Source organism: Arachis stenosperma, chromosome 3 (genome assembly GCF_014773155.1).
Source record: "Arachis stenosperma cultivar V10309 chromosome 3, arast.V10309.gnm1.PFL2, whole genome shotgun sequence".
Classification (NCBI taxonomy): domain Eukaryota; kingdom Viridiplantae; phylum Streptophyta; class Magnoliopsida; order Fabales; family Fabaceae; genus Arachis; species Arachis stenosperma.
In genome coordinates, this window is record NC_080379.1 from 140299741 (window position 1) to 140317190 (window position 17450).

The following is a 17450-nucleotide window of genomic DNA, read 5'->3' on the forward strand; positions in this document are numbered from 1 at the left end:
ACCTGATTGAGAACCGACAGATGATTAGCCGTGCTGTGACAGGGTGCGTTGAACATTTTCACTGAGAGGACGGGATTGTAGCCACTGACAACGGTGATGCCCAACATACAGCTTGCCATGGAAAGGAGTAAGAAGGATTGGATGAAGACAGTAGGAAAGCAGAGAAACGGAAGGGACAAAGCATCTCCATACGCTTATCTGAAATTCTCACCAATGAAGTACATAAGTATCTCTATCCTTATTTTATGCTTTATTCGTATATCATCCATAACCATTTGAATCTGCCTGACTAAGATTTACAAGGTGACCATAGCTTGCTTCATACCAACAATCTCCGTGGGATCGACCCTTACTCGCGTAAGGTTTATTACTTGGACGACCCAGTGCACTTGCTGGTTAGTTGTGTGAAGTTGTGAAATTATGTTTAGACCATGGTATTGAGCACCAAGTTTTTGGCGCCGTTGCCGGGGATTGTCGAGTTTGGACAACTGACGGTTCATCTTGTTGCTTAGATTAGGTATTTTTTCTTCAGAACTTTTAAGAATGAATTCTAGAGTTTCAAGGTGATATTTTCGTCATCTCCAAAGCTGATTGATTCTCATCAATTTTGCTCTTGAATGCAATGTCCTGCTGAAGCTTGGCTAGCCATGTCTAATTTCTTTAGACTGAAGCTTTAAACTAATATTACATGATTCATGGAATTCTCACTAAGAATTTTGATATCTTTATTTTCTTTTCCAGTTAATTTTCGAAAAATCCAAAAAAAATTACAAAATCATAAAAATCAAAAATATTTTTATGTTCCTTGTTTGAGTCTAGTATCTCATTTTAAGTTTGGTGTCAATTTCATGTTTCTTTTCTTCTTGCATTTTTCGAATTCATTCATGTGTCTTCATTGATCTTCAAGTTATTCTTGATGATTTCCTTGTTCTGATCTTTAAATTCTCTTGTCTTGAGTGTTTTGTTGTTTCTCATATGCATTCTCATTTTGTTAGTGTCAATAGTATACAAACTTCTAAGTTTGGTGTCTTGCATGCATTGTTATTTGATTTTAGTTGCATTTTAATTATTCCTCATCATTAAAAATTCAAAAATATTTTTAATTTGTGTCTTTTCAAGTCAATAATACAGAGAATTGAAGATTCAGAACATACAGCAGAGGAATTACACAGAAAAAGTTGGGCGTTCAAAACGCCCAGTAAAGAAGGAAAACTGGCATTTAAACGCCAGCCAGTGTGCCTGGCTGGGCGTTTAACGCCTAAAAGGGTAATGTTTTGGGCGTTAAACACCAGAATGGATACCATTCTGGGCGTTTAACGCCAGGATGGCACAAGAGGGAAGATTCTGTTTTTTTATTCAAAATTTTTTCAAGTTTTCAAAAGTTTTCAAAATCAAATCTTTTCAATCATATGTTTTCAAAATCAATTTCTTTCCATTTTCAAAAATACTTGCTATCAATCAATGATTTGATTCAACACATCAAGTATGTTGCCTTTTCTGTTGAGAAAGGTTTAATGTTTGAATCATATCTTTTCTTGTTAGCCAAGTCATTAATTTTCAAAATCAAATCTTTTTAAATAGTTTTTCAATCATATCTTTTTAATTTCTAATTTCAAAATCTTTTTCAAAAATCACTTGATTTCTTTTCCACTCTTAGTTTTCGAAAATCAATCAGTATTTTTCAAAATGATTTTAAAATCTATTACTTATTTTCAAAAATTTCTTCCCCTCTTCTCACATCCTTCTATTTATGGACTAACACTCCTCCTCAATGAACAATTCGAACTCCATCTCTTTTGATAAGTTTGAATTCTTCTACCTCTCCTTCTATTTTTCTTTTCCTCTGACACCTCAAGGAATCTCTATACTGTGACATAGAGGATTCCATATTTTCTTGTTCTCTTCTCTTTCATATGAGCAGGAGCAAAGACAAAAGCATTCTTGTTGAGGCTGACCCTGAACCTGAAAGGACCTTGAAGCGAAAACTAAGAGAAGCTAAGGCACAACTCTCTGTAGAGGACCTAACAGAAATCTTCAAAGAAGAAGAACCCATGGCAGCCGAAAACAACAACAATGCCAATAATGCAAGGAAGGTGCTGGGTGACTTTACTGCACCTACTCCCGACTTCTATGGGAGAAGCATCTCTATCCCTGCCATTGGAGCAAACAACTTTGAGCTTAAGCCTCAATTAGTTTCTCTAATGCAACAGAATTGCAAGTTCCATGGACTTCCATTGGAAGATCCTCATCAGTTTTTAGCTGAATTCTTGCAAATCTGTGACACTGTCAAGACCAATGGGGTTGACCCTGAAGTCTACAGACTTATGCTATTCCCTTTTGCTGTAAGAGACAGAGCTAGGATATGGTTGGACTCACAACCTAAAGAAAGCCTGAACTCTTGGGAAAAGCTAGTCAATGCCTTCTTGGCAAAGTTCTTTTCACCTCAAAAATTGAGTAAGCTTAGAGTGGAAGTCCAAACCTTCAGACAGAAGGAAGGTGAATCCCTCTATGAAGCTTGGGAAAGATACAAACAATTGATCAGAAAGTGTCCTTCTGACATGCTTTCTGAATGGAGCATCATAGGTATCTTCTATGATGGTCTGTCTGAACTGTCCAAGATGTCATTGGATAGTTCTGCTGGAGGATCTCTTCATCTGAAGAAGATGCCTACAGAAGCTCAAGAACTCATTAAAATGGTTGTAAATAATCAATTTATGTACACTTCTGAAAGGAATCCTATGAACAATGGGACGAATCAGAAGAAAAGAGTTCTTGAGATTGATACTCTGAATGCCATATTGGCTCAGAACAAAATATTGACTCAGCAAGTCAATATGATCTCTCAAAGTCTGTCTGGAATGTAAGCTACACCAGGTAGTACTAAGGACGCTTCATCTGAAGAAGAAGCTTATGATCCTGAGAACCCTTCAATGGAAGAGGTGAATTACATGGGAGAACCCTATGGAAACACCTATAATCCTTCATGGAGAAATCATACAAATCTCTCATGGAAGGATCAACAGAGACCTCAACAAGGTTTCAATAACAATAATGATGGAAGAAACAGGTTTAGCAATGGCAAGCCTTTTTCATCATCTTCTCAACAACAGACAGAGAATTCTAAGCAGAGCCACTCTGACTTAGCAACCAAGGTCTCTGATCTAATCAAAACCACTCAAAGTTTCATGACTGAAACAAGGTCCTCCATTAGGAATTTGGAGGCACAAGTGGGTCAGCTGAGTAAGAAAGTTACTGAACTCCCTCCTAGTACACTTCCAAGCAATACAGAAGAGAATCCAAAAGGAAAGTGCAAGGTCATTGGTGCGCGAAATTGTGATCACTACACAACTTTGCACAACTAACCAGCAAGTGCACTGGGTCGTCCAAGTAATACCTTACGTGAGTAAGGGTCGATCCCACGGAGATTGTTGGTATGAAGCAAGCTATGGTCACCTTGTAAATCTTAGTCAGGCAGACTCAAATGGGTATAGATGATATATGAATAAAACATAAAGATAAAGATAGAGATACTTATGTATATCATTGGTGAGAGCTTCAGATAAGCGTATGAAGATGCTTGTCCCTTCCGTCTCTCTGCTTTCCTACTGTCTTCATCCAATCCTTCTTACTCCTTTCCATGGCAAGCTTATGCAAGTGTTTCACCGTTGTCAGTGGCTACCTCCCATCCTCTCATTGGAAATGTTCAACGCACCCTGTCACGGCACGGCTATCCATCTGTCGGTTCTCAATCGGGCCGGAATAGAATCCAGTGATTCTTTTGCATCTGTCACTAACGCCCCGCCCTCAGGAGTTTGAAGCACGTCACAGTCATTCAATCATTGAATCCTACTCAGAATACCACAGACAAGGTTAGACCTTCCGGATTCTCTTGAATGCCGCCATCAGTTCTTGCCTATACCACGAAGACTCTGATCTCACGAAATGGTTGGCTCGTTTGACAGGCGAGCACTCGGTTGTCAGGCGATCAACCATGCATCGTGTATCAGGAATCCAAGAGATATTCACCCAATCTAAGGTAGAACGGAGGTGGTTGTCAGTCACACGTTCATAGGTGAGAATGCTGATGAGTGTCACGGATCATCACATTCATCAAGTTGAAGAACAAGTGATATCTTGGACAAAGAACAAGCGGAATTGAATAGAAGAACAATAGTAATTGCATTAATACTCGAGGTACAGCAGAGCTCCACACCTTAATCTATGGTGTGTAGAAACTCCACCGTTGAAAATACATAAGAACAAGGTCTAGGCATGGCCGTGAGGCCAGCCCCCAAATAATCTAAGAACTAGATGTCCAAAGATGATCTAGAGATCTAAAAATGATCAAAAGATGAAAATACAATAGTAAAAGGTCCTATATATAGAAAACTAGTAGCCTAGGGTGTACAGAGATGAGTAAATGACATAGAAATCCACTTCCGGGCCCACTTGGTGTGTGCTTGGGCTGAGCAATGAAGCATTTTTCGTGTAGAGACTCTTCTTGGAGTTAAACGCCAGCTTTTATGCCAGTTTGGGCGTTTAACTCCCATTTTGGTGCCAGTTCCGGCGTTTAACGCTGGGAAATCTGAAGGTGACTTTGAACGCCGGTTTGGGCCATCAAATCTTGGGCAAAGTATGGACTATCATATATTGCTGGAAAGCCCAGGATGTCTACTTTCCAACGCCGTTAAGATCGTGCCAATTGGGCTTCTGTAGCTCCAGAAAATCCACTTCGAGTGCAGGGAGGTCAGAATCCAACAGCATCTGCAGTCCTTTTCAGTCTCTGAATCAGATTTTTGCTCAGGTCCCTCAATTTCAGCCAGAAAATACCTGAAATCACAGAAAAATACACAAATCATAGTAAAGTCCAGAAAAGTGAATTTTAACTAAAAACTAATAAAATATACTAAAAACTAACTAGATCATACTAAAAACATACTAAAAACAATGCCAAAAAAGCGTACAAATTATCCGCTCATCACAACACCAAACTTAAATTGTTGCTTGTCCCAAGCAACTGAAAATCAAATAAGATAAAAAGAAGAGAATATGCAATGAACTCCAAAAACATCTATGAAGATCAGTATTAATTAGATGAGCGGGGCTTTTAGCTTTTTGCCTCTGAATAGTTTTGGCATCTCACTCTATCCTTTGAAATTCAGAATGATTGGCTTCTTTAGGAACTCAGAATCCAGATAGTGTTATTGATTCTCCTAGTTAAGTATGATGATTCTTGAACACAGCTACTTATTGAGTCTTGGCTGTGGCCCAAAGCACTCTGTCTTCCAGTATTACCACCGGATACATACATGCCACAGACACATAATTGGGTGAACCTTTTCAGATTGTGACTCAGCTTTGCTAAAGTCCCAATTAGAGGTGTCCAGGGTTCTTAAGCACACTCTTTTTGCCTTGGATCACAACTTATTTCTTTCTTTTCTTTCTTTTTCTTTTTCTCCCTTTTTTTTCGTTTTTTTTGTATTCACTGCTTTTTCTTGCTTCAAGAATCATTTTTATGATTTTTCAGATCCTCAGTAACATGTCTCCTTTTTCATCATTCTTTCAAGAGCCAACATTCATGAACCACAAATTCAAAAGACATATGCACTGTTTAAGCATACATTTAGAAAACAAAAGTGTTGCCACCACATCAAAATAATCAATCTGTTATAAAATTTAAAATTCATGCAATTCTTCTCCTTTTCAATTAAGAACATTTGTTTATTTAAGAAAGGTGATGGATTCATAGGACATTCATAACTTTAAGGCATAGACACTAATGATCATAAGACATAAACATGGACAAACATAAAGCATAAATTTTCGAAAAACCAAGAAAATAAAGAACAAGGAGATTAAAGAACGGGTCCACCTTAGTGATGGCGGCTTGTTCTTCCTCTTGAAGGTCTTATGGAGTGCTTGAGCTCCTCAATGTCTCTTCCTTGTCTTTGTTGCTCCTCTCTCATGATTCTTTGATCTTCTCTAATTTCATGGAGGAGGATGGACTGTTCTTGGTACTCCACCCTTAGTTGTCCCATGTTGGAACTCAATTCTCCTAGGAAGGTGTTAATTTGCTCCCAATAATCTTGTGGAGGAAAGTGCATCCCTTGAGGCATCTCAGGGGTCTCATGATGAGAGAGGTCTCTTGTTTGCTCCATCCTTTTCTTAGTGATGGGCTTGTCCTCATCAATGAGGATGTCTCCCTCTATGTCAACTCCAACTGAATAATAGAGGTGACAAATGAGATGAGGAAAGGCTAACCTTGCCAAGGTAGAGGACTTGTCCGCCACCTTATAGAGTTCTTGGGCTATAACCTCATGAACTTCCACTTCTTCTCCTATCATGATGCTATGGATCATGATGGCCCGGTCTAGAGTAACTTCGGACCGGTTGCTAGTGGGAATGATTGAGCGTTGGATAAACTCCAACCATCCTCTAGCCACGGGTTTGAGGTCATGCCTTCTTAATTGAACCGGCTTCCTTCTTGAATCTCTCTTCCATTGGGCGCCCTCTTCACAAATGTCAGTGAGGACTTGGTCCAACCTTTTATCAAAGTTGACCCTTCTAGTGTAAGGATGTTCATCTCCTTGCATCATAGGCAAGTTGAATGCCAACCTTACATTTTCCGGACTAAAATCCAAGTATTTCCCCCGAACCATAGTAAGCCAATTCTTTGGGTTCAGGTTCATACTTTGATCATGGCTCTTGGTGATCCATGCATTGGCATAGAACTCTTGAACCATTAAGATTCCGACTTGTTGAATGGGGTTGGTGAGAACTTCCCAACCTCTTCTTCGAATCTCATGTCGGATCTCCGGATATTCACTCTTTTTGAGTGAAAAAGGGACCTCGGGGATCACCTTCTTCAAGGCCACAACTTCATAGAAGTGGTCTTGATGCACCCTTGAGATGAATCTCTCCATCTTCCATGACTCGGAGGTGGAAGCTTTTGCCTTCCTTTTCCTCTTTCTAGAGGTTTCTCCGGCCTTGGATGCCATAAATGGTTATGGAAAAACAAAAAGCAATGCTTTTACCACACCAAACTTAAAAGGTTTGCTCGTCCTCGAGCAAAAGAAGAAAGAAGAGAGTAGAAGAAGAAGAAATGAGGAAGAAGGGGATGGCTTTGTGTTCGGCCAAAGAGGGGGAGAAGTGGTGTTTAGGTTGTGTGAAAATGAAGGGGTGAAGAAGGGTTTATATAGGAGTGAGGGGAGGGGTAGGGTTCGGCCATTATGGGTGGGTTTGGGTGGGAAAGTGGTTTGAATTTGAATGGTGAGGTAGGTGGGGTTTTATGAAGGATGGATGTGAGTGGTGAAGAGAAAGATGGGATTTGATAGGTGAAGGGTTTTTGGGGAAGAGGTATTGAGGTGATTGGTGAATGGGTGAAGAAGAAGAGAGAGTGGTGGGTTGGTGGGGATCCTGTGGGGTCCACAAATCCTGAGGTGTCAAGAAAAAGTCATCCCTGCACCAAATGGCATGCAAAAATACGTTTTGTGCCAAATCTGGCGTTAAACGCCGGGCTGGTGCCCATTTCTGGCGTTTAACGCCAGCTTCTTGCCCTTTTCTGGCGTTTAACGCCAGTCTGGTGCCCCTTTCTGGCGTTAAACGCCCAGAATGGTGCCAGACTGGGCGTTAAACGCCCAACTGCTAGCCTTACTGGCGTTTAAACGCCAGTAGGTTCTTCCTCCAGGGTGTGCTATTTTTCTTCCTGTTTTTCATTCTGTTTTTGCTTTTTCAATTGATTTTGTGACTTCTTATAATCATCAACCTACAGAAAACAAAAAAATAACAAAAGAAAATAGATAAAATATAACATTGGGTTGCCTCCCAACAAGCGCTTCTTTAATGTCAGTAGCTTGACAGAGGGCTCTCATGGAGCCTCACAGATACTCAGAGCAATGTTGGAACCTCCCAACACCAAACTTAGAGTTTTGAATGTGGGGGTTCAACACCAAACTTAGTGTTTGGTTGTGGCCTCCCAACACCAAACTTAGAGTTTGACTGTGGGGGCTCTGCTTGACTCTGATTTGAGAGAAGCTCTTCATGCTTCCTCTCCATGGTGACTGGTGCACGAAATTGTGATCAATACTTTTCACAACTCAAATAATCCCCGGTAATGAATCCAAAAACTTGGTGTTCAATACCATGGCATAAACACAACTTCGCACAACTAACCAGCAAGTGCACTGGGTCGTCCAAGTAATACCTTACGTGAGTAAGGGTCGATCCCACGGAGATTGTTGGTATGAAGCAAGCTATGGTCATCTTGTAAATCTCAGTCAGGCAGACTTAAATGGGTATAGATGATGAATAAAGCATAAAGATAAAGATAGAGATACTTATGTATATCATTGGTGTAAGAGCTTCAGACAAGTGTATGAAGATGCCTTCCCTTCCGTCTCTCTGCTTTCCTACTGTCTTCATCCAATCCTTCTTACTCCTTTCCATGGCAAGCTCGTGTAGGGTTTCACTGTTGTCAGCAGCTACCTCCCATCCGCGCAGTGAAAGCTAATGCACGCACTCTGTCATAGTACTGCCAATCACCGGTTTGGTTCCCTCCCCTACCGGAATAGAATCCCTCTTTTGCGTCTGTCACTAACGCCCAGTAGGTTATAGGTTTGAAGCACGTCACAGTCATTCAATCATTGAATCCTACTCAGAATACCACAGACAAGGTTAGACCTTCCGGATTCTCTTGAATGCTGCCATCAAGTCCTGCCTATACCACGAAGACTCTGATCTCACGGAATGGTTGGCTCGTTTGTCAGGCGAGCACTCGGTTGTCAGGCGATCAACCATGCATCGTGCAATCGGGAATCCAAGAGATATTCACTAAGCCTCAGATGCTTGTAGAACAAGAATGGTTGTCAGTCCTGTTCATGAGTGAGAATGGTGATGGGCGTCAATCATCACCTTCATCATGTTGAAGAACAAGTGATATCTTGGATAAAGAATAAGCGGAATTGAATGGAAGAACAATAGTAATTGCATTAATACTCGAGGTACAGCAGAGCTCCACACCTTAATCTATGGTGTGTAGAAACTCCACCGTTGAAAATACATAAGCATAAGGTCTAGGCATGGCCGAATGGCCAGCTCCCAATGATCTAAGATAGCATAAAACAAAGATAGCTACCAAAAGTCTCTTAATACAATAGTAAAAGGTCCTACTTATAGAAAACTAGTACATAGATGAGTAAATGACATAAAAATCCACTTCCGGGCCCACTTGGTGTGTGCTTGGGCTGAGCAATGAAGCTTTTTCGTGTAGAGACTCCTTGGAGTTAAACGCCAGCTTAGTGCCAGTTGGGCGTTTAAATCCCAATTAGGTGCCAGTTCCGGCGTTTAACGCTGGAATTTCTTGAGGTGACTTGAACGCCGGTTTGGGCCATCAAATCTTGGGCAAAGTATGGACTATTATATATTGCTGGAAAGCCAGGATGTCTACTTTCCAACGCCGTTGAGAGCGCGCCAATTGGGCTTCTGTAGCTCCAGAAAATCCACTTCGAGTGCAGGGAGGTCAGAATCCAACAGCATCTGCAGTCCTTTGAGTCTCTGGATCAGATTTTTGCTCAGGTCCCTCAATTTCAGCCAGAAAATATCTGAAATCACAGAAAACACACAAACTCATAGTAAAGTCCAGAAAAGTGAATTTTAACTAAAAACTAATAAAAAATATACTAAAAACTAACTAAAAGATACTAAAACATACTAAAAACAATGCCAAAAAGCATACAAATTATCGCTCATCACAACACCAAACTTAAATTGTTGCTTGTCCCAAGCAACTAAAAATCAAATAAGATAAAAGGAAGAGAATATGCAATGAACTCCAAAAACATCTATGAAGATCAGTATTAATTAGATGAGCGGGGCTTTTAGCTTTTTGTCTCTGAATAGTTTTGGCATCTCACTCTATCCTTGTAATTCAGAATGATTGGCTTCTTTAGGAACTAGAATCCAGATAGTGTAATGATTCTCCTAGTAAAGTATGATGATTCTTGAACATAGCTATTTATTGAGTCTTGGCTGTGGCCCAAAGCACTCTGTCTTCCAGTATTACCACCGGATACATACATGCCACAGACACATAATTGGGTGAACCTTTTCAGATTGTGACTCAGCTTTGCTAAAGTCCCCAATTAGAGGTGTCCAGGGTTCTTAAGCACACTCTTATTTGCCTTGGATCACAACTCTTATTCTTTCTCTTTTTTTTTTTTCGAATAAACATTTTTTTTTTTCGGTTTTTGCTTGCTTCAAGAATCATTTTTTTATGATTTTTCAGATCCTCAGTAACATGTCTCCTTTTTCATCATTCTTTCAAGAGCCAACATTCATGAACCACAAGTTCAAAAGACATATGCACTGTTCAAGCATACATTCAGAGAACAAAAGTGTTGCCACCACATCAAAATAATTAAACTATTATAAAATTCAGAATTCATGCAATTCTTTTCTTTTTCAATTAAGCACGTTTTTATTCAAGAAAGGTGATGGATTCATAGGACATTCATAACTTTAAGGCATAGACACTAAGACACTAATGATCACAAGACACAAACATGGATAAACATAAGCATAAAATTCGAAAAACAGAAGAATAAAGAACAAGGAAATCAAGGAACGGGTCCACCTTAGTGATGGCGGCTCTTTCTTGCTCTTGAAGATCCTATGGAGTGCTTGAGCTCCTCAATGTCTCTTCCTTGTCTTTGTTGCTCCTCCCTCATGATTCTTTGGTCTTCTCTAATTTCATGGAGGAGAATGGAGTGTTCTTGATGCTCCACCCTTAGTTGTCCCATGTTGGAACTCAACTCTCCTAGGGAGGTGTTTAATTGCTCCCAATAATTTTGTGGAGGAAAGTGCATCCCTTGAGGAATCTCAGGGATCTCATGGTGAGAGGGGTCTCTTGTGTACTCCATCCTTTTCTTGGTGATGGGCTTGTCCTCATCAATGGGAGTATCTCCCTCTATGTCAACTCCAACTGAATAACAGAGGTGACAGATGAGATGAGGAAAGGCTAACCTTGCCAAAGTGGAGGTCTTGTCCGCACCTTGTAGAGTTCTTGGGCTATAACCTCATGAATTCTATTTCTTCTCCAATCATGATGTATGGATCATGATAGCCCGGTCTATGGTAACTTCTGACCGGTTGCTAGTGGGAATGATTGAGCGTTGTATGAACTCTAACCATCCTCTAGCCACGGGCTTGAGGTCATGCCTTCTCAATTGAACCGGCTTTCCTCTTGAATCTTGCTTCCATTGTGCGCCCTCTTACATATGATTGTGAGGACTTGGTCCAACCTTTGATCAAAGTTGACCTTTAGTGTAAGGATGCTCATCTCCTTGCATCATAGGCAAGTTGAACGCCACCCTCACACTTTCCGGACTAAAATCCAAGTATTTCCCCCGAACCATAGTGAGATAATTCTTTGGATTCGGGTTCACACTTTGGTCATGGTTCTTGGTGATCCATGCATTGGCATAGAACTCTTGAACCATCAAGATTCGACTTGTTGAATGGGGTGGTGAGTACTTCCCAACCTCTTCTTCGGATCTCATGGCGGATCTCGGATATTCACCCTTTTGAGTGAAAAGGGGACTTCGGGGATCACCTTCTTCAAGGCCACAACTTCATAGAAGTGGACTTGCACCCTTGAGAGGAATCTATCCATCTCCCATGACTCGGAGGTGGAAGCCTTTGCCTTCCCTTTCCTCTTTCTAGAGGTTTCTCCGGCCTTGGATGCCATAAATGGTTATGGAAAAACGAAAAAGCAACGCTTTTACCACACCAAACTTAAAATGTTTGCTCGTCCTCGAGCAAAAGAAGAAAGAAGAGAGTAGAAGAAGAAGAAATGAGGGAGAGGGGGAAGGTGGTGTGTTCGGCCAAGAAGGGAAAGAAGGGGTGTTTAGGTTGTGTGAAAATGAAGGGTTGAAGAAGGGTATATATAGGAAAGTGGTTTGAATTTGAAGGGTGAGGTTGGTGGGGATTTATGAAGGATGGATGTGAGTGGTGAAGAGAAAGATGGGATTTGATAGGTGAAGGGTTTTTGGGGAAGAGGTGTTGAGGTGATTGGTGAATGGGGGAAGAAGAGAGAGAATGGTGGTGGGGTCTTGTGGGGTCCACAGATCCTGTGGTGTCAAGGAAAAGTCATCCCTGCACCAAATGTTGCTCAAAATCACGTTTGAGCTATTTCTGGCGTTAAACGGGCTGGTGCCATTCCTGGCGTTTAACGCCAGGTTGTTGCCCTTTACTGGCGTTTAACGCCAGTCTGGTGCCCCTTTCTGGCGTTAAACGCCCAGAATGGTGCCAGACTGGGCGTTAAACGCCCAACAGCTAGCATTACGGCGTTTGAACGCCAGCTTCTTCTCCTCCAGGGTGTGCTATTTTTCTTCCTGTTTTCATTCTGTTTTTGCTTTTTTCATTGTTTTTGTGACTCTTATGATCATCATCCTACAAAAAAGATAAAATAACAAAAGAAAATAGTTAGCTATAAAACATTGGGTTGCCTCCCAACAAGCGCTTCTTTAATGTCATTAGCTTGACAGAGGACTCTCATGGAGCCTCAGAAATACTCAGAACCGTGTTGGAACCTCCCAACACCAAACTTAGAGTTTGAATGTGGGGGTTCAACACCAAACTTAGAGTTTGGTTGTGGCCTCCCAACACCAAACTTAGAGTTTGACTGTGGGGGCTCTGCTTGGCTCTGTTTGAGAGAAGCTCTTCATGCTTCCTCTCCATGATGATAGAGGGATGTCCTTGGGCCTTAAACACCAAGGATTCTTCATTCACTTGAATGATCAACTCTCCTCTATCAACATCAATCACAGCCTTTGCTGTGGCTAGGAAGGGTCTGCCAAGGATGATGGATTCATCCATGCACTTCCAGTCTCTAGGACTATGAAATCAGTAGGGATGTAATGGTCTTCAATCTTCACCAAAACATTCTCTACAAGTCCATGAGCTTGTTTTCTTGAATTGTCTGCCATCTCTAATGAGATTCTTGCAGCTTGTACCTCAAAAATCCCTAATTTCTCCATTACAGAGAGGGGCATGAGGTTACACTTGACCCTAAGTCACACAAGGCCTTTTTGAAGGTCATGGGCCTATGGTACAAGGTATAGAAAACTTCCCAGGATCTTGCCTCTTTGAGGCAGTTTCTGCCTAGACAAGTCATCCAGTTCTTGGTGAGCAAAGGTGGTTCATCCTCCAAGTCTCATTTCCAAATAACTTGTCATTCAGTTCATGATTGCTCCAAGGTATTAGCAACTTGCTCTTCAGTGACATACTCATCCTCTTCAGAGGAAGAATACTCATCAGAGCTCATGAATGGCAAGAGTAAGTCCAATGGAATCTCTATGGTCTCATTTGAGCCTCAGATTCCCATTGTTCCTCATTGAGGAACTCAGAGGAGATTGGTACACGCCCACTGAGGTCTACCTCAGTGGCGTCTCCTCCTCTCTTTCCTCTCCATATTCGGCCATGTCTATGGCTTTGCACTCTCCTTTTGGATTTTCTTCTGTATTACTTGGGAGAGTGCTAGGAGGGAGTTCAGTAACTTTCTTGCTCAGCTGACCCACTTGTCCTTTCAAATTTCTGATGGAGGACCTTGTTTCATTCATGAAACTTTGAGTGGTCTTTATTAGATCAGAGACCATTGTTGCTAAGTCAGAAGTATTCTGCTTAGAACTCTCTGTCTGTTGCTGAGAAGATGATGGAAAGGCTTGCTATTGCTAAACCTGTTTCTTCCACCATTATTGTTATTGAAACCTTGTTGAGGTCTCTCTTGATTCTTCCATGAGAAATTTGGGTGATTTCTCCATGAAGAATTATAGGTGTTTCCATAGGGTTCTCCTAGGTAATTCACCTCTTCCATTGAAGGGTTCTCAGGATCATAAGCTTCTTCCTCAGATGAAGCATCCTTAGTACTGCCAGGTGCATTTTGCATTCCAGACAGACTTTGAGAAATCAAATGACTTGTTGAGTCAATATCTTGTTGAGCCAGTATGGCATTCAGAGCGTCAATCTCAAGAACTCCTTCTTCTGACTAGTCCCATTGTTCACAGGATTCCTTTCAGAAGTGTACATGAATTGGTTATTTGCAACCATTTCAATTAGCTCTTGAGCTTCTGTAGGCGTCTTCAGATGAAGAGATCCTCCAGCAGAGCTATCCAAAGACATCTTGGATAGTTCAGAGAGACATCATAGAAAATTCCTATGATGCTCCATTCAGAAAGCATGTCTGAAGGACATCTTCTGATTAATTGTTTGTATCTTTCCCAAGCTTCATAGAGGGATCTCCATCCTTCTGTCTGAAGGTTTGGACTTCCACTCTAAGCTTACTCCATCTTGTGGTGGAAAGAACTTTGCCAAGAAGGCATTGACTAGCTTTTCCCAAGAGTCAGGCTTTCTTTAGGTTGAGAATCCAACCATATTCTAGCTCTGTCTCTTACAGCAAAAGGGAATAGCATCAGTCTGTAGACCTCAGGGTTGACCCCATTAGTCTTGACTGTGTCACAGATTTGCAAGAATTCAGCTAAGAACTGATGAGGATCTTCCATTGGAAGTCCATGGAACTTGCAATTCTGTTGCATTAGAGAAACTAATTGAGGCTTAAGCTCAAAGTTGTTTGCTCCAATGGCAGGGATAGAGATGCTTCTCCCATAGAAATCAGGAGTAGGTGCAGTAAAGTCACCCAGCACCTTCCTTGCATGTTGGCATTGTTGTTGTTTTCGGCTGCCATGGGTTCTTCTTCCTTGAAGAATCGGTCAGGTCCTCTAAAGAGAGTGTGCTTTGGCCTCTCTTAGCTTTCTCTTCAAGGTCCTTTCAGGTTCAGGATCAGCTTCAACAAGAATGCCTTTGTCTCTGCTCCTGCTCATATGAAAGAGAAGAGAACAAGAAAATGTGGAATCCTCTATGTCACAGTATAGAGATTCCTTGAAGTGTCAGAGGAAAAGAGAAATAGAAAGAAGAAGGAGAAGAATAATTTGAACTTTAGTAGTTAGAGTTCGAATTTTGCATTAAGAAGGAGTAGTACTCCATAAATAGAAGGATGTGGGAAGGAGGGAAGAGAACTTTCGAAAATTCAATTAAAAGATTTTGAAAACATTTTGAAAATTTGATTGGTAATTTTCGAAAATCAAAAGTGAAAAAGAAATCAAGTGATTTTTGAAAAAGATTTTGAAATTAGAAATTAAAAAGATTTGATTGAAAAGTTATGGTTTTAAAAAGATGTGATTGAGAAGATATGATTTGAAAACAATTTTAAAGGATATGATTTGAAAACAATTTGAAAAGATGTGATTTTAAAAATTGATGACTTGCCTAACAAGAAAAGATATGATTCAAACATAAAACCTTCCTTAATAGAAAAGGCAAAAAACGTTCAATCAAATCATTAATTGTTAGTAAGTATCTTTGAAAAAGGAAAGAAATTGATTTTGAAAACATTTGATTGAAAAGATATGATTTGAAAAAGATTTGGTTTTGAAAAACTTTGAAAACTTGAAAAAAAAATTGATTTGAAAACAAAATCTTCCCCCTAGCACCATCCTGGCGTTAAACGCCCAGAATGGTATACATTCTGGCGTTTAACGCCCAAAATGCTACCTTTTTGGGCGTTAAACGCCCAACCAGGTACCCTGGCTGGCGTTTAAACGCCAGTCTGCCTTCTTCACTGGGCATTTTTGAATGCTCAGCTTTTTCTGTATAATTCCTCTGCAGTATGTTCTGAATCTTCAATTCTTTGTATCATTGACTTGAAAAGACACAAATTAAAAATATTTTTGGATTTTTTTAATAATCAAAATGCAACAAGAATCAAATAACAATGCATGCAAGACACCAAACTTAGCAGTTTGTGTACTACTGACACTATATGAGACACATAAATACTCAAGCCAAAAGAATTCAAAGATCAGAGTAAGAAATCATCAAGAATTACTTGAAGATCCTTAAGACACATGAATGAATGCATGTAATTGACACCAAACTTAAGATGAGACACTAAACTTAAGCAAGAAACAGCAAATATTTTTTTTGGTTTTTATGATTTTGTAATTTTTTTTTTTGTGTTTTTCGAAAATTAAGTGGAAAAAGGTATCAAAATTCTTAATGAGAATTCCAGGAATCAGTGCAATGCTAGTCTAAGACTCCGGTCCAGGAATTAGACATGGCTTCACAGCCAGCCAAGCTTTCAAAGAAAGCTTCGGTCCAAAACACTAGACATGACCAAAGGTCAGCCAAGCCTTAGCAGATCACTGCTCCAAAAGCAAAATTGATGAAAATCAACAAGCTCTTGTGGTGATGAGTTGAAACCTCGGTCCAATGAAATTAGACATGTCTTCTCAGCCAGCCAGATTTCAACAAATCATCATGAAACTCTAGAATTCATCTTCAAGAATTTCGAAAAAATAAATACCTAATCTAAGCAACAAGATGAACCGTCAGTTGTTCAAACTAGAACAATCCCAGGCATTGTTACCAAAAGCTTGCTCAAAACTTGAACAATCCCCGGCAACGGCGCCAAAAACTTGGTGCACGAAATTGTGATCAATACTTTTCACAACTCAAATAATCCCCAGTAATGAATCCAAAAACTTGGTGTTCAATACCATGGCATAAACACAACTTCGCACAACTAACCAGCAAGTGCACTGGGTCGTCCAAGTAATACCTTACGTGCGTAAGGGTCGATCCCACGGAGATTGTTGGTATGAAGCAAGCTATGGTCATCTTGTAAATCTCAGTCAGGCAGACTTAAATGGGTATAGATGATGAATAAAGCATAAAGATAAAGATAGAGATACTTATGTATATCATTGGTGTAAGAGCTTCAGACAAGTGTATGAAGATGCCTTCCCTTCCGTCTCTCTGCTTTCCTACTGTCTTCATCCAATCCTTCTTACTCCTTTCCATGGCAAGCTCGTGTAGGGTTTCACTGTTGTCAGCAGCTACCTTCCATCCGCGCAGTGAAAGCTAATGCACGCACTCTGTCACAGTACTGCCAATCACCGGTTTGGTTCCCTCCCCTACCGGAATAGAATCCCTCTTTTGCGTCTGTCACTAACGCCCAGTAGGTTATAGGTTTGAAGCACGTCACAGTCATTCAATCATTGAATCCTACTCAGAATACCACAGACAAGGTTAGACCTTCCGGATTCTCTTGAATGCTGCCATCAAGTCCTGCCTATACCACGAAGACTCTGATCTCACGGAATGGTTGGCTCGTTTGTCAGGCGAGCACTCGGTTGTCAGGCGATCAACCATGCATCGTGCAATCGGGAATCCAAGAGATATTCACTAAGCCTCAGATGCTTGTAGAACAAGAATGGTTGTCAGTCACCTTGTTCATGAGTGAGAATGGTGATGGGCGTCAATCATCACCTTCATCATGTTGAAGAACAAGTGATATCTTGGATAAAGAATAAGCGGAATTGAATGGAAGAACAATAGTA

At 40.6% G+C, this 17450-nt stretch overlaps 1 non-coding gene across 1 annotated transcript; it reads right to left on the minus strand.

Moving 5' to 3' along the window:
- Positions 1 to 2456: 2456 nt before the first annotated feature.
- Positions 2457 to 2564, minus strand: LOC130971571 (small nucleolar RNA R71). The gene has a single exon (XR_009082783.1). It is a non-coding gene; the product is annotated as a small nucleolar RNA R71 (small nucleolar RNA).
- Positions 2565 to 17450: the final 14886 nt, after the last annotated feature.